Source organism: Aotus nancymaae, unplaced genomic scaffold, assembly GCF_030222135.1.
Source record: "Aotus nancymaae isolate 86718 unplaced genomic scaffold, 86718_ANA_hifiasm-v0.15.2.pri h1tg000088l, whole genome shotgun sequence".
NCBI classification, from domain to species: Eukaryota; Metazoa; Chordata; class Mammalia; order Primates; family Aotidae; genus Aotus; species Aotus nancymaae.
Window position 1 is genome coordinate 6,685,214 of NW_026988503.1, and position 13,458 is coordinate 6,698,671.

The 13,458-nt window shown below is 33.6% G+C and overlaps 1 protein-coding gene and 1 pseudogene across 6 annotated transcripts in view; both read right to left on the reverse strand.

The window, feature by feature from the left end:
• The window catches only part of PCDH9 (protocadherin 9), a 926,664-nt gene that overhangs the window by 763,128 nt on the left and 150,078 nt on the right, over positions 1-13,458 (reverse strand). The gene's annotated exons all lie outside the window — the stretch shown is intronic.
• On the reverse strand, positions 1,832-1,928 carry LOC135271636 (U6 spliceosomal RNA; annotated as a pseudogene).

A 13,458-nucleotide genomic window follows, 5' to 3' on the forward strand; every position in this document is an offset into this window, starting at 1 on the left:
ATGAGATATTTCCGTTTTTATGTACTGACTTATGAATTACTTAGAGAATATCTCAATTTGGACTAGTCAAATTTCAATGCTTAGTTGCCACCTGTGGCTCACAGCTACCCTACTGGATAGTACACACTTCATTAGTGTGAAAAAATCATCTGTCTTCCCAAAGTAGACATTCTGTAACCATGTGATTTTATCTTTTAATACTTTTTTAAAAGAATTTTTTTTAAAAAAATCACCAAAGCTAATAAAACAAAAATCTGAGTATATCAACAGAACGCCTGACAGTGGCGGAGTGGTCTTTGTAAGTCACTGATATAGGTGAAGAATTTGGGGGGTTTAAATGTTGGTCAACGTGAGAGATAGCGAGGGGACTGTATCATTCAAGATATACTAAAATATTAAAGACTGAAGACTAGTTTGGTGGATAGGATCAGGTAGATGTAAGTGTTCTTGGTCAGAAAAGCCTTCAGTTAGGTCCAGTAAAGGTCTGGCAACCCTAGGTCACTCAAAATCCGTAGTTCTTTATCATTTGCATTTGGTTAGAACCAGTTGTGATGACAGCACTTAGGTTTGGTAGCTTCTAGTCAAATTCTAGCACATTTTTATTTTACAATAAAATAACTTCAGAAAGCAGGGTAAAACAAGTACAATAAATGCAAGGCAATGCTAAATGCTTTCTAACTATTCAGGGTACAATCACAAGCAATAGTATTAATAAGATCAACATGTATCAAAACAGTATCTCATTTAAATTTTCTTTTAAAATAACTCAGTGTTAATAAATGGGAGTTTATAAAATATGGTTTATATGTAAAGCTTCTTTATTAAAAGCTTATTTTTTCAAAAAGCAATGATCAACAAAAGTTAGTTTTGCATGCCACATGGAATATACATTATTATAAGATGGATATGTAAAGATGCCTGAAATGTGGTCTCTATCCTCAAGGAAGAGGAATAGAAGGAAAGAGAACCTATGTTTAGTGTGTTTAGGAAATTAGGAGCTACATAGTTGTCATATTTAATCATAATATCTTTAAGAGTGAATATTGGTATCTACATGTTTTGTATGAGGAAACTAAAAGTCAAAAATATTAAATAGCCTGTCTCTGTTTCAACAGGTAAATGGCAAAGTCAACATTAGAGCAGATATGTTTGATCCCAAATCTCAAACTCATTTCTGAACAGGTTGTTGCTTGCAGTTTCGAATCACGTACACAAAACTGAAAGCAGCAAAAATAAAGCAAACATAACGCTTTTTCAAACATTTGCTGAAGTGACACATTTAACTCATCAACTATTTTGTAAAAACAATGAAAACAACAACTTTGAATCCTAAAATTACCCTGTTGTGTGAAAATATAATAATAATGACCAAGGACTAATCCTAACAGAATGTGTTTACATGTTACTTTCTTGTCATCCAAGTTACTAAATACAAAATGGTAAGTCTTTGAATTAAAAATTGTCATCCTATCTCATTAGAAAGGTGTATAAACAAAAATCAGTGACACCTAAGACTTCAGTCTTCCTGACATTTTTTAAAACTTCCCTGACATTTTAAGATGGGGAATGCTTTTATTTATTTATTTATTTTTTTAATTGCATTTTAGGTTTTGGGATACATGTGAAGAACATGCAAGATTGTTGCATAGGTGCATACGTGGCAGTGTGATTTGCTGCCTTCCTCCCCTTCACCTATATGTGGCATTTCTCCCCATGCTATCTCTCCCCAACTCCCCACCCCCCACTGTCCCTCCCCTATTTCCCCCCAACAGACCCCAGTGTGTAGTGCTCCCCTCCCTGTGTCCATGTGTTCTCATTATTCAACACCTGCAAAAATATGGAACACTTCACAAATTTGCATGTCATCCTTGCACAGGGGCCATACTAATCTCTGTATATGTGCTGCCAAAGTGAGCACGGGAATGCTTTTATAGTAACATTTATATTGAAAAAAACTCTAAATAAAACCACTGGCTTCACATTTAATTCTCACTTTTTAAGGCATATAGTAAAATGCATTTAACTTACATTTCCATAAAACTATCATATTACTCATTTTCTAATAATTTGCTAGAATGACTATGAATAAGCTTTTTTTTAAAAAAGAATTGTCCTTAAGGAAAAGAACATCATAAATATAACAGTATTGTTCTCCACCCTCTGAATTCTTCGGAAACCCCAAGTAAACAGAGTTGAGTTGAATGTAGGGTCAGCCCATGTTTTCTGCATTGGCATTAGGTATTGGAGAAAACAATATCCAAAAGAAAATAAATTTGAAATTCTATTCACCTGTACAATTTTTTAAAAGAAAAAAATAACTCATTTTTAATTTAACAATCTACTAACTAAAAAAAAAAAAACCTTTAAATCAAAGCCATAGGGTGATAGGATTATGTCAGTCTCAAAAGCATCAGACCAGTTACAAGGCTGCTTAATTCTCTCTTGCTTCCCAGTCTATGCTGAGAATGAGCAGCTTATATCACGCTAGTGTTTTTCACACTCTATAATAGACCATCTCCTTTCTTTCTGAATTTGCTTTATATAGACCACAAAACTTTATGGTAAAGTAATCATTACATTTATTTACTGTGAGGAAATTTGCTCTAATTAAATTGTTGAATAAACAGTACTAATGGGAACAGATTTAAGCAGATTAATTGATAAAGAATCTTTGGTATAATTGCTCTGCTTCTCAGAAAAATCCTGGGATTGTCAAATTTGGGGGTATAGTCACAGGAATATGTTGGACATGTGAATATCATTCATCCTTTGTGTCACATCAAGGAAAAGACTAAGAACTTTTTTTTTTACAAAGTTCATTAATCTTCCCTCTATGTTTTAATATTCTGTGATCCAGAGTGTTTCAAAATTAATTAAAAGGTTCTTGATTTTTCTCAGCCTTGCCTCTAGAACATGCAGGTTAAAATATTATATTATTAATACAAAAATATATTTTAAATAAAATAGTTATTTTACATTTAGAGGTTTTTAATGCCTAAATATTGCTACTTTGTTTTATTATGGACTAAATTAAGATTTACCTCCTTGATTGTGTCTTCCTACCAAAAAACTTTAAAGACACCAATTATTAAATTTAACCTCGGAAAATTTAAATGTTTCCGAGCATTAACTACTGTGAAGAAAAGGAGAGGCTCATTTCACCATCACAGGTTCAAAAAAGAAAGTTCATTTAAGTCTGTCACTAGCTATTAAGAGGTTTCTGAAATCAGCAACAGTAAATGTAGAGAGAAGTAGACAGCCTTTCAATGGAAGTGTAAGAGGTATTAACACCTTACTGTTTGCATGAAAGTGGCCTTTACTACTTTTAAACTTTTCCTCCTCAGTCTCACAATTGTTTCGGTAATCTACCTGCTGTGTTTGTTTATAATGATTACAGAGAACAAGCAAAACAACTGTTTTATGTTGAGCCTTTCCTGTTTCATCTAAGCATTACAATTCCCACTGATTAAATTATACAGAGAATATCTAGGATCATTATATTCAGTCTTAAAGTATATTTCCTCTGTAAATCATGCATCTTAATAGTTCTCTTTTTTACAAAAATCACTGTGATCTGTAGTAGGTATTTCTAATTATTGGTTCAATTTAGTTCTTGAATGTAAAATCTAATAATTATGTAAGTTGATTTTTTTTTTCTGAAAGCATTGGTACTCAAATTACAGCTTATATTTTGGCAATATGAAGATGCGGATTCTTGCCCCATCTTCCAGAATTCTAACTCAGTAAGTCTGGAGTGGTTGTCTGTATTTTTATCAAGCTCCTAAACTCTAAGTAGTCTGGCATTTATTTTGACAAAATGCCATTCTAGCAAATTGAGGCAATAATCTGAACACTCAGATTTACATATTCATTCTTGCTAACCTCCCAAAGAAGAGGCGCAGTCTCTTCAGAGAGTCCTCTTTAAGGAAAATCCACTATCCTTGGCCTGCCCACTCCCTCAACCCCCAGTCAAACCAGAAAAAAATCAAAGAAAGCCAAATTATTTAATGACAATAAAATAAAATTTAATAGTTCAGTGACTCTTTTTTCTCTTTCATGCTTAACCACTGGAAATCATATTTTATTAAATTATCACCATCATTTAAATCACAAAAGATGAAATATAAAAAACTAAACTCACTAAATATTATAAAAAACCAATGGATATCACTATGTAATATAATTTTTGATTCTGAAATTGGCAAAATTTTTAAATTTGTAAACTGATAAATTCTACCCTTGGCAAAACCTTGGTAGGAATATAAATTTATGTAATAGTGAAAGTAATTTGGTAGTATCTATTAAAACTAAAGTTACCATAATATTTGTCTAGCAAACTTACTTTTAACAATTTTTTCCATATAACACAAATTTATTAAAATTGTATCAAAAAAATTCAGAAAATTTATTCAATACTAAGAGAATGTTTAAAATAAAATGGTTCAATAACCTGTTAACTCATAAATCTCAGGAAAAAATACCAAAGTTACAATATGGTTTATGCAATTGAATGTTTGGTAACTGGAAGCTGTAGAGTTTTGCAATAGGTTTATTTTTAATCACTGAGAGATGTAATTCTGAGGAGACTAGGCGTGACTACTGATCTCTATGTATGTATTAGTGAGGCTCAGAACACAATGCCCTCAAATATGGTACATTGACACTGAGTATTTTAAAACTGAGAAAACCACAGAAGCAGAAAGGTCACTCTCTGACCATCTATCACCATGTCCCCCCTGAGGCCACAAAAAAATTATCTGTTCTACTTCCCCTGAAAACAGGTCATAAAAGCCTCATTCTAGAGGGGTCTTCACCTATACCCAGAGGAAAGGGATAAAGACACCCAAACTCAGGAAAGTTAGAACAGCCTTTGCTGAGGTCCCTATGTTTTTACCATTAGATAGTACCCTCTCGACTGCCAATCACACTTCTGCATGACCGTCCTTAAAAACACAGTTTTTCCTGGGACTTAGGGTCTTTACTTCCCAGGACTCCCATGTCATTAAATTTTTTGGTTGGATATATTTGTTATGCTTTTCTGTTGTTAATCTTTCTTTTTTATAGGGATGTCAGCCATGAACCTTGTGATGAGCGAGAAAAAGACATTGCATTTTCTTTCCTATGCTTAATCTATATGAAGATATCAGTCCCAAATTATTGACAGTGGAGGGTGAAGTTCTGAGTGCTGAAACCCAAGAGACAGAGAAGGAATTTCTTATGTAATATACTTTAAAAAAATAGTGGTGGCATTATGGTAAATATTTCAAAATCTCTACAAGCACCATGTGTTCTGTTATATAATAATGTATGAGTAAACACTAAAATTAAAAATAAATCTTAGATATATGTATTACATTAGAAATATCTGTTACTGCTGGTAAGTTTCAAAAACTGTATACAAGATGATTCTCAGAGGCTAAAAACTTTATTTTTTTCTTCCAACAAAAGAAAACTTTTGAAATAATGGTTGACCACATGCAGAAATTAACTGTATATTTTTGAGAAGAAAATAGTTCGGTGCTATACAAGCACATTAAAAGATGTTCAATTTATTCCCTGAATTTCATTTCTTCGTAGGCTTTATACACCCAATAATCACACAAGGAGTTAGTTAAAATTGTAGCTTGCATGATATATATGTCCAAATATTCTCGGGTGGAGCCTAAAGATCTGACTTTTTATAAAGTATCCATTGGCATTCTTATGCAAATGGTCTGGGAATCACAGTTTGAGAAATGGTATCCCAGAACAAAGCTAAGGTGAATGGTCTAGAAAATTGTCCCAAGAAGTGTTATTGACCCCTCTACTACAAATATAATAAATCTTCAATAATATTGCAATGAAACTTCATCTATCAAGCATCAAAATGTTCCAAAATTCAACAGAAAGGGAGGGTCTAGACATACCTGAAAGTAATCAAAATAATTTATTTTTACATAAGTCGACCAATTGAATTGTGGAAAATAAAACATAGAACTTTTTGACAAAAAAAAAAAAATAGTGAATCATTTACTCACATCCCAAACCTTTATAATTTAATTGCCTTAACCAATCCCTTATGTAACTATGTGCAATAAAATGTATTTTCTATATGTACATAGTTTTGAGATGCAAAATCTCACAATTTTGAAGATCTAAAGCTTTTAAGGATTTTTCTAAGCTCTCCCAGTATTTATACATTCCAGTTTTAATTGACAGCATTACTTATATGTTATATAGCTTTACATCAAAAAAAGTTTTCAAATTTGGTAACTTTCATTTTTTGCAATACTTTTCTTGAATGCTAACTAGATGCTTATTACTTCTATTTTTAATAAATAATAAACACCCAAGTTTTCAACATAAAAAATATTTTTATTTCTAATAAAATGAGGTAATTCTACTAAAAGTCTACCTCTTGAATTGCTTTAAGAGTTTTGAATTTCTAGTGGTAAGGCTTGGGCCCTTAACCTTTTGGATTCCACTGTAGTTTTGTACTATAGTCTTTCTGAAGCATGACTAGGTACATACCCTTTTTAATCTCATTGAGATGAAATCTCTCTCTCTCTCTCTCTCTGTCTCTCTCTGTCTCTCTCATCTATCTAGCTAGCTAGCTTAAATATCTATCTTAGAGCTATAGATTGAATGTGTTCTCTCAAAATTCATGTGTTGAAATCCTTCCCCAAGGTAATGGCATTAAGAGGTGGGGGTTTTTGTAGGTGATTGGGTCACGAGGCTGCCCTGGTCAATGGAATTAGTGCCTTTGTAAATGTGAAGAGGGAGCACTCCCTCGCCCTTTCCTCAGGCAAGGACACAACAGATATCTATGAACCAGAAAACGAAGTCTTCACCAGACACTGAATCTGTCAGCATGTTGATCTTGGAGTCCTCAGCCACGAGAACTGTGATAAATACATTTTTGTTGTTGAGCTACCTGCTCTATGGTATTTTTGTTATAGCAGCTGGGATGGACTAAGACACTGTTTATTGGCCAGGCATGGTGGCTCATGCCGGTAATTACAGCACTTTGGGAGGTTGAAGTGGGTGGATCACAAGGCCAGAAGATGAAGATCATCCTGGTCAACATGGCAAAACCTTGTCTCTACTAAAAATACAAAAATTAACTGGGCGTGGTTGCTTGTGCCTGTAATCCCAGCTACTTGGGAGGCTGAGGCAGGAAAATCACTTGAACCATGTAGTCGGAGGTTGCAATGACCCAAAATGGTGCCTCCAGGCTGCACTTCAGCCTGGCAACAGGGTGAGACTCCCTCACAAAAAAAAAAAAAAAAAAAAGACACTGTTTATCTACCTCCCTATAATAGCAAAGGTTATGGAGTAAAATTCAATACAAAATAGTTTTGTTTTGAAAACAATCCAAGAGGATGTTTATTTCCTGAAGTACCACTCAAGAAGTTGTTTCCTTTATAATGTTATCTAGGAAAAGAAAACTCAAGACAAGGACTGGTTCCACACAACTGTAAAAATATGAAAGTCAAGTAAAAATAAGAAAAAATGTTGGAGTATATATTGTTGCCTAATGTGTTTTGATGTGTTATTTATAATCTCTAACCAAACAGGAATTATACAAGCATATAGAATTATTGGCATTAATAAGCAAAAATGTTATAATCTCACACAAAAAGGAAATTCTTTAATAGATTTATGGTTCTCAATATATATTAGTTTATTCTTACACTTGAGAATATAATTATGTGGTACCCTATCAAGCACTCTGTAACCTGATCTGAAAATAGGATTTGCTCTTCCTAAGTTTAGACATTTTTTTAGGTGCCATCTGTTGTCCCAATGGAATATAAATCAATTGTCATGTCTACTTCTGTTCGCAACCCTTCAGTGTATTAGTGTGATAGAGACAAAAAACAATGCAACTTACTGTTTAAAAGAAAATGCTTAGAAGCAGATAACCAAATGATAAAACTGTTTTAGGACACCAAGGAATATAATCCACCTACATCTATCATTTTTAATGTTTCTTTGTTTTGAAATTGTTTTGCTCCAAACACAGCCCACCTAAATCCAATACATATATTTTGAAGAACAAGATTATTATTCTTATGGAAGGTGCATAAAGGGAAAGGTTATTCTGGTCAGTTATGAAAGAGAGAAATTAAAAAAAAAGAGGAAAGGAACTGAGAATATTTTGATTTGACATAAACATAAAGTGAAAGAAACTGACAAATGTAGGGTCTTATTAATACTCACCAGGTAGGGCGTAAGATAATTCTAGGGCCTTCCTTTATACTCCTGTCATACGTTTAAATTTCTACTTAGATAGTATGATATTTGAGTTAATTCAATTAATTGTTTCAAAGAAAAATGTAATGTTAAAAAGCTTTATTTTGTAAGAGTGGAGAATGGAGAAGCTAGGATTTCAAACTTGCTTTGCCATTCTCTGCTACAGCTTCTCCCTGGCAATAATTCATTCTTCCTGGAGAGACTGAGGAATTATGGTTCTTTTTCTTAATTATGATGGGCATTTTTTAGAAAGTTTCTTAAAATTTGTACTATCTCTTTTCATATCAAGTTAAAATTCCATGACATTTTATTTCTATGTCCTTCACTCTAAGCTTTTATACATAACCGAATACATTATCCACTTTAGATGCTAACTGCCACAATATCTAGTGTTTTTCTTATTAACAAGGGTGAAACACTCCATTTGATTATTCTAGTTATAATTGTTCAAATGTGCTTTATTCAATAATTAAGAAAATAACAAATGAATGACAACAACAATAATAATAATAATAATAATACTGGCATACCATAATGTGCCAAAACTGTAAGACTATTACTACCTTGTGGAATACTTGATAGCCCCATTATGCAACTGTACAAATTTAGAAATCGGAAGAATTTGGGAAAAAACTGGCAAAAATATTAGAATGCAGTGATATAAGTACATTATTAAATTTAGTTTTTATACCAAAGCTTTAATCAAAATTAAAATACAAGGAAAATTAAAATAAACAAATATTTATAGTTTAAAGAAAGTACTCCACTTATAACATCTATCCTTCCAACCTTCACCAAACGATAGTATGGGAATGGGGGTGAAAAGGCATGTTGAGCATTTTCTATGTGCCAAACACTGCCCTAAATAGTTTACTGTCATCATTTCAGTTACAGATCTCTTAAAGACAATAATAAATGTAAATCTCCACTTGGGAGCCCATTCCTATATGGAGATTTAGCATAGTAAGTCATTTAAATTTCTGAGAATGGATGAGGTTTAGTAAATTTATAAGAAGCTATGACTTTTCAATATGTGAATAACTATAAACATGCATTATTAATTGGTAAATCAAATAGCTGTATAATGAAGCCAAAGAAGAAGTTTCATTCAGTAGAAAGGACTACTCAGCTAAAGAGAAGACAGAAGTTTAAATCACAAGATTTGCAAAGAATAAGTGTCACAGCAGGTAACATAAGGAGGGCTGTGGGAGGACAAAGTGGTGATATGGAAATCTGTGATGTGGGCTCTCTGTCAGGAAAGACTTTTCCACTGAAGCAGTACTAAATCAAGAGCTAAACTATGAGGAAGAGAAATCACATTTCTAACAAATGAATCAGCATCTGCTAAGTCTTCTTTAATTTCTATGAAAACTATTAATGGGAGTAATAATAAAATTTTGTGAAACAAAGCTATGTTTCTGAAGACTACTGGAAGAACAATGATATATTTTATTTATTCCAAACAGATCACCAGCTCCACTCAATGGAATGCACAATACAGTTTACTTTTCCTATTTGAAGTAACATAACACATATGTTTATTACCATTATTCCACACTTTGAGAAGTAAATACCCATAACAATGACAGGGAAGCAATTTTTAACATCTGATTATATCTGATTAATATATACAAAATCTGAAATCTTCTCACCATGCTCATTGCTAACATCTTCTGCCTGGTATTGAAAGCATTTTGCATAAGATTGCCCTGTTTCTGAACTTGCTCACCTATGGTCTTTTCTTAAGAGTAAGCAGAGTGAAGAGTGAAGACAGATCACATTATTCCCCTGTTCAAAAAATGACCTTTGATTTTATGCACTGTCTTAAAAGATACCACTCCCTAATCAAAGCTCCCACTCCCTAATCAACATTGCCCGTTAATCTTTGGAATTGTTTTCTGCTCTCCTCCCTGTCACTCTCTTTTCTCCAACTCTCTGGACCCTTATTGTCTGCTGAGCATATCAAGCATGGTTAGTCAAACCCTCTGCCATTATAGGTTCCTTTGTTTGTTATTTTCCCTCAGATAGTCACTGGCTTGCTTCGTGAACTATTTGTTTTCAACCAACATTTTGCTGAGGTGTCCCTTATCATCCTATTTTTAAAAAATCACTCTTCTCACCTCCCTGGCACTCCTTGTTCCTCTATACCCTCTCCTTTCTTTTCCTACAGATATCACCACTTGATAATGATAATCTCACCACACTCAAATGTAAACTCCGTTTTTGTCTCTTTGTATCACTGATGTTTAAAATAGTATTTGGCACATAATAGAATACATATTTGTTGAATACATGAATAAACAGATGACATCAACACTGTTCAAGAAATCTAGACTTAAACTTGGGAAGAATTTCTCTTCTCATTCAATTTCCTTATTACCTCATCCCAATATTTGATTCTGTTATCAATCTGTTTCCCTGACACTGCATTTCAACCACTACCACTAACATCTGGGTCATCATTTTTCAGTTGAATTACTACAGTAGATACTAAGTGGGTTTGTGCAGCCAACATGCTCACTTAAAAATAATTTCATAGGTATATGGATTTAGATATAGTCCTAAATAAATCTTTCTAAATGATATTTCTACACACAAGTCTAAAACTTTTCCATCTTCCCATTAGATAAAGTACAGAGTCCTAATCATGCCATTTCAGGTCTTTCACATGGTTCATGTGGTTCTACCTTCTTCCCTGCATTATATTGTATATGTTCCAGCCAAGGGAAACCACTTGGCATTCTTGCAGATGAATGAGGTGTCCATGGATATCTGCCACTCAAATTTCCTTCAACCCTGTTGCAGGAGCCATAGATGCCCATCATCTTCAGTGGTCACCCATCAATACGGAGGCCATGCTTCCCCTGGGCTGCTTCCCAATAAAGCCTGAGTGGCCAGGCAATTAGTGCTGGTACCTTGGCTCCAGCTACACCATCAGCTGGTCAAATTTTTCTTAGACCTGCACTTAGTCCGCAGCCTCTATCAAATCCTTCGTTGTCCACCTCTTCTTTTATAAGTGTTAAACCTGCATTAATCTCAAGGCTCACCCTGTCTCCTTCAGCTCCTTCCCCTTCTTCAATGAATGCCTTGTAGGCCTTTTACCATCTTAGTGTCTGCTTCTGTTGTAGGCATCAAACTGACACACAGTTTCTTGAAAAAGTTTTGTGTTTTTCAACTCTATCTTTGCTCTTCCTACAATGCTCTCCTTCTCTTTCTATTTTTCTAAATCTTACGTGGCCATAAAATAGCAAGCTCAAATCCCAAATGTGCCTCGTTATATATCCCTTCTGTAATCTTTTCAACTTGTGAACTTTTATAAAAAGTCCTTTTCTTACAGCTCTTGCTAAACAATATTTCATCCCCCCATCGGACTTTAAGTGCCTTGATGGTATGAGCCATGTCTTAACTATCTTTATAAGGAAGAAACACAGCAACTTGGAACTTCTAGAAGTTCAGCACCTATTTAATGTATTAAATTAATTAAATAAAGTAATATTTGTGATCTAGAGCCCCTCTTTACATTTATATCTAAATCTTTGACAGCATTGCAATAAATCAGAAAGCAATTCTCTGTTACAGTCCTGCAGTGGTCAGTCTGGACCTGGTCTACAAATAAGAAACTAAGAAAAATGTCATTTTATTGTCGTGAACACAATCTGAGAGTCATGAGTGGTTAAAGAAGTCCACATGTAAGTAATGTGTTAAAGTATAATTACTATGACAAAAAATATACTAAATATACTGAAGAATAAAGAGACATGGAATGGAGGATTTGTGTAGAGTACAAAAACATGGCATACAGAGCACATTTCAGCACATAAAAAAGAAAAAGTATATTAAAATATTATGACAATCAGAAATCTATAATTATATATCACTTACAAATACAATAAGTTGTGTGAAACATAAAATAATAGTTTTTAAATGTGAGGACTATGACCTTCTTTTTCTTTTGCTCAAATTCCTATCTAAGGGACTTGGCAGGGGTCATGCCCTACAAACCATAAAATCTCATCAGACAGGTTTTATTAACCCTATATAATGCAGCTTACTTTCCTTACTTTCTGGTATACAGCATAACATGGCAGATAGCAGATGCTGAAGGAAGTAAAAATGATTTTATCCCAAAATATATTTCTTTTAACATATTTTGAAATGGCTGCCACAGGAGCGTCAGACTAAAATGACTCTGCAAAGCCTTTCTTTGTGGGAAAAATTTGCATTAGATTAATGCTCCATTAATGTAGCCAGACCTCTCCCTTTCTAGGCTTTCTCACATCTGGTGAGATTAACTGAGAGCCTGACACCTTTGAAATCCGGAAAGAGACATTTTCCACCTATTCTCTCTGCGGGCTGCCACCTGTGAGGCTTCATTTACATACTAAGAGCCTTGGTCTCCACAACCCCCTATCTCAACTCAAACATTTCTTTCTACTGATTTAAAGTTTTAGACATTAGCTTAAGTCTCCCAACCAATTGGCAATTAAAGAATCCCTAAAACCCACCTATGATCTCCCCAGCCCTCTGCTTTGAGATGTCTGGTCTTTTTAAGGCCAAACCAATGTACACCTTCCTAATATTGATTCATGATTTTACCTACAATTCCTGTCTCCATGAAATGCATAAAATCAAGCCTCAGGCACACTTTATCAGGACTTCTTGAGATTGTGTGACCTGGGCTGTGGTCACTCATATTGGCTCAAAATGCACCTCTTTAAACATATTTTGGGGGAATTTGGATTTTTCTATTATCAAATGTATTTTCATATACAGAAAATAAACACTATTTACAAAGTAAATTAATAAAATGTATAGTAACTTAAACCAATTTTATTATTCCTTATTATTCCTTAATTATTGTTAAAACTCTAAAGCTTTATTAACAAATTACCCAATAAAATTGAGATAATTTCTTTATTTCTATATTTCACCTAGATTTCAGAACACCAACAGTTTATGTATTTCTTTAGTGAGAAATGTGTAAATAGCTTAGTTGAATCAACACTTTCAAAAATACTATTCTGACAGACACATTCTTTGGTAGCAACATTTTTAGCCTGAGAACCAATGTCCAAAGGACACTCTTTAGATAAGTCATTTAATAAACCATATTTCTATGAACTGTTAAGGTTCAATCTAATGATGTTGACAGGTAACTATGACTGCTTTATGCATTAAAGTGTATTAGCTAATCAAAATCAATAAAACAATTTGAGATTTCAG